Here is a 5,168-nt window from a genome sequence, read left to right on the forward strand (position 1 = left end):
ATACAATCAAAGAGTTTGGTTTTATCAAAAACATAGATGAACCATTTTTCTAAAAGAAACTTAGTGGGAGCGCGGTAACATTTGTTCTACTGTATGTGGATGACATACTTCTTATAGGAAATGATATACCGATGCTACAATCAGTCAAGGTGTGGCTATCGAAGAACTTCGCTATGAAGGACTTGGGAGAAGCATCCTACATTCTCAGTATGAAGATCTATAGAGATAGATCTAGAAGAATGATAGGTCTTACCCAGGGTACGTACATCGAGAAAGTGCTTAAAAGGCTTAGCATGGAAAATTCCAAGAGAGGTCTCATACCGATGAGCCATAGAGTATCCCTTTCCAAAAGGATGTCTCCTAAGACACCTGAGGAATGAGAGCGTATGAGTAAGATTCCTTATGCTTCAGCAATAGGATCTATCATGTATGCGATGTTATGTACTAGGCCTGATGTTGTTTACTCAATTAGTGTGATAAGCAGATATCAGTCCAGTCCAGGAGAAGACCACTGGAAAGAAGTGAAGACATCCTTAAGTACTTGCGAAGGAATAAGGATATTTTTCTTATTTTTGGTGGATATGAGTTTAAAATAGAGGGTTATACTGACTCTAGTTTTCAATCAGAAAGTGATGATAGCAAATCCATGTCAGGGTACGTGTTTACTCTGAATGGTGGTGCGATTAGTTGGAAGAGTTCCAAAAAGTCTACAACGGCTGACTCCACAGCGGGAGCAGAGTATATAGCTGCAAGTGAGGCTGCAAAAGAAGCTGTTTGGATGAGAAAATTTGTTTCTGAGTTGGGAATTGTTCCTAGCATTGAGGAGCCTATTGTGTTCTATTGTGATAACAATGCAACAATAGCACAAGCCAAGGAACCTAGGTCTCATCAAAATTCCAAACATGTTTTGTGACACATTCATTTGATTAGGGAAATCATTGAAAGGGGAGATGTCAAGATTGAGAGAGTTAACACACATAACAACGTATCAGATCCACTCACAAAGGCATTGTCTCATATTCACTTTGATCGTCATAAAGAGAAGATGGGTATTAGATATCAGGGTGATTGGCTTTAGTTCAAGTGGGAGACTGAAAGTGTTTGTCCTAAATCCAGTCATGTATGATGAGTTAGGAAGAACTTTCTTGTATTCTTATTTGATTTCATTAATATTAATAAAAGATTTGTTATGGTTTTATTATGGGCTTTATCTATTTAAAGTGTTTTGAATAAGATGTTCTATAGTTTAGAGTGTAGCTTCTAGAATTATAATGAGTATAATAGCGAGATCTAGAAGATGATAACTTTAGACTTAAACAATTCCTGATCATAGGATAACTAATCAGAAGTTAGTGAATCCGCAAAGATTGGTACATACTATGCTTGCTCCCTTCAGGAGGATGTATTTTCTCATAGGCATTTGTGTGGTGACACTATAGCTAGTATGTAGGTGCTTATTAGGTAATAAGTTCACTGAACATGACTCGATAAGTTGGACAACTAATGGAGATTACTCACGTGTCAATAGTTATTCACTGAGTGATAGTTGTACAAGTGTCCTTAGAATTGAGATCGATAAAGTTATCTTGTATATAATGAACTGTGCTTTGGTTTAGTCCTTAGTCTCAAGGATATCCATTAGGTCTATTCTGGGCATAGGGATTTGTGTATGGAGATAGTTAACGTCAATAGAGGATCTACCCCTTCCAGTATAGGAAGAGAATATCCTATGTTATTCTTAGTATGCGAGTTCTGGAATCTCTGGCCAGAGTGTATGAAATTAGAAAGGGGTTTCTAATTTGCATTAATATGAACTTTGCATTATGAATAAGAAATCATATGATTAAATTTGATAGGTCTGACACAAGATCCATGCCTTGTATTTAATCAGGATATTGTAAGGGTAGAAGGAATTCATTATACGGTAACTAGTCACTGACAGGTTCTTGGTATTCTAAGCAGTGAATTCATATTATCCGGATAGTCGCGATATGTTGAGAAGCATCACTCACGATGTAGAATAAATATGATTAATCAGTTAATAATATTTAATGAATTTTAGAATTCATATAAATAGTAAATAGAAGTTTTATTATTATTTATTTCTACTACCGGATTAATATTGAACCTACAGGGTCACACCATAAAAAGATTAATTTATTGATGAAGGTATTTTGAGAGAGCAAGTTATTTTTTAAAGAGTTAAAAAAAATAATGATTAAAATAGTTTTAATTATTATTTAAACATTTTATAAGATAAAATGTGGGATTTATATAATAATATATATTGATATATTAATTATATGAAAACTAGTGAGCCATATATAAAGAATGAGATGAGAAGGGTTTTAGTATGCACTTGTGTTTTATGAAAACTTTATTGCCACCCTCTCCTTCTTCTTCATCTCTCTCTCTCTCTCTCTCTCTCTCTCTCTCTCTCTATCTCTCTCTCTCTCTCTCTCTCTTTCAAAAGAAAAGGGCACCACTTTTATAAACCTTCATCTTTATTAAAGCTTCATCGAAGGATTATTCTCGGTGGACAACAGTAGAGTGCTTCACACTCTAAGGAGCAACTACTAGAATCCATTGTTATAAAGCTTCAATTTTCAAGGTATGATTACGATTCCTCCGCTCCCTTGATTTTATATGTTTTTCTATATGTGTGATACATGGTTTTACGAATTAATTGTTATATCATGCTTCTGCTCGTCCGTAAATTCCTTCACTCATGCCCAGCCAACCTGTCAATCATCTGATCAATAAAAGGAAGAGGAAAGTGATCTTTCCTTGTGGCTTTTTTCAGCTTCCTGTAATCCATGCAAACTCTCCATCACATGACTGTTCGAGTAGGAATGAGCTCATTCTTCTCATTCGCAACAACAGTGATACCTCCTTTTTCCGGCACACACTAAACTGGACTCACCCAAAAATTGTCATAAATAGGATAGATGATCCCTGCATCTAGCCACTTGAGAATTTCCTGCTTCACAACTTCTTTCATTATCGGATTAAGCCTTCTCTGTTGCTCAACCGTAGGTTTGCTACCTTCCTCTAGCAGAATTTTATGCATGTAATAAGAAGGGTTGATTCCCTTAATATCTGCTATAGTCCATCCAATTACCAATTTGAACTCTCTTAGAATTCTTAAGAGCTTTTCCTCATCACTACCTGAAAGGTCAGATGCAATAATGACAGGAAAAGTAGATGTATCACCTAAAAACGCATACCTTAAGTGTTCAGGCAATGATTTAAGCTCTAATATAGGAGCTTCCTCAATAGAGGGCTTGAGGCGCTTTGGAGACTTGTTCGGCTTTTCCAATCCAAGAGATTCAAAAGGCATGTTTAGCATTTGCTTCTAAGGAGAAACATTTAAATATTGTAACTACTCATCACCTTCATCATCTTCACTATCTGAATTTCCCAACAAGGCTTTCTCTAAGGCGTCCGACCTTAGCAATTGATCAAGTTATGAAGTAACCACATAATCGACCAACTCCACTTTTAAACACTCCTCATTATTAGTAGGAAATTTCATGGCATTGAACACATCAAAAGTCAAATCCTGATAAGCTTCATCGTAGCTTTTAGTCTCTGAGAAGGATTCTGGTATTCATTAGCAGGCATCAGTTCAATCAATTCATAAGCTTCATCGTAGCTTTTAGCCCACAAGGCTCCACCTGATGCTGCATAAAGCATGGGTCTAAAAGTTGCACCCAAACCATTATAGAAGCAGTTAATGATCATCCAGTCAGGCATCCCATGGTGAGGACACTTCCTAAGCATCTCCTTATATCGCTCCCAAGCCTCACACAAAGACTCTCCAGACTGCTGCGCAAATTGAGTAAGAGCATTCCTGATTGCAGCTGTAATATCCGGGATATCGCATGTAATAATTTTTATCAATAAATGATTATTATGTGATTATTATGTAAATTTTAGTGAATTATCTGTTGATTGGTAATAATATTTAGATGTATATATGTGATAAAATGTGAGTGTGTTAATTTTATTATATCCCGAATAAAATATAGTTAATTAAGGTATTTTTCTGGTAAATTTTGGGGTATTATATAATTTTATATTGATTTATGAATTTATTAATTATTTTATGAATAATTACAAAATTATTTTAAAAAGCTGGGAATCGTCCAATCTCAACCGTTTTTACGTTTTTACAACCCGAAGCTCTTCCGAAAACTTCTTCCTAACCTAATCTGGTAATTCCAGACATTTTCCGTGTTTTAACTTTTTCAATCCGGATTACGGTTTGACCTGTACGCGTCCCGACATACAACTTTCGATACGATAATCATTTCAATATATAAACGAAGCCCGTATTCTCAAAAGACGGGATATTATTACATTATTTTCATTTAAAGTGTTTTATAAAAAGCCCGGTTTGGGTAATTATCCAATACGGGTATCAAAACGGATCATTTTTGCAGTTACTTAACGACTAAGCAACTAATTTAACGATCCAAAACGATCCAACACGAACCAATATTCCATAAATATATATAACCTTTTATTATATCATTTTATTCGTAATAATCATAACCAGTCAGTAACAAATAAGAAATACAGAGAAAATCCCGAAATTTCGTCGTGTTCTTGAAAATCAAACCTAAAAATGAAGGCGGTATCGAAATCGAAATCAAGCGTGCTATATACCGAATCGAAGCTCTTGAAATATACTCTCTAAATCCATCATCATTTTCACAGCAGAAATTAAAGGTATTTTGATATTTGATTGTTTAATTTCAAATTTAATTATGATTAAAAGATGAATTTTTTATTTTGATGTTGTTTGGGTGATTTTATTGCATAATCTTGTAGATAATTTTATCCTGATCATTTTTGTATATTATACGTTGAATTTTGAGCTCTGCATCATGGAGAAATTGAGGTTTTAATTTTCGAATTAAAAAATTAGGGTTTATAGCTATGAATGTTCTTAATTGAAAATTAGGTGTTTCTTTGTTAGGGTTATTAGTTGAAATTGATTACACAAAGTTGTAGATCGTGGAAAGGCAAGTCGATTGGTATATACGTGATAAACAAATGATAAAGGGAAGGTGATGATCCGAAAATTGATGCTAACAGAGGCGTAACTTTCCGGTTGAATTTCCGGCTTACTCGTTGATTGTTTGATCAAACTAATGGCATAA

At 34.7% G+C, this 5,168-nt stretch overlaps 1 non-coding gene across 1 annotated transcript; it reads left to right on the forward strand.

Moving 5' to 3' along the window:
* Positions 1–3,754: 3,754 nt before the first annotated feature.
* On the forward strand, positions 3,755–3,861 carry LOC141688465 (small nucleolar RNA R71). The gene has a single exon (XR_012561907.1). It is a non-coding gene; the product is annotated as a small nucleolar RNA R71 (small nucleolar RNA).
* The last annotated feature ends 1,307 nt before the right edge of the window (positions 3,862–5,168 follow it).

Source organism: Apium graveolens, chromosome 9 (assembly GCF_009905375.1).
Source record: "Apium graveolens cultivar Ventura chromosome 9, ASM990537v1, whole genome shotgun sequence".
NCBI classification, from domain to species: Eukaryota; Viridiplantae; Streptophyta; class Magnoliopsida; order Apiales; family Apiaceae; genus Apium; species Apium graveolens.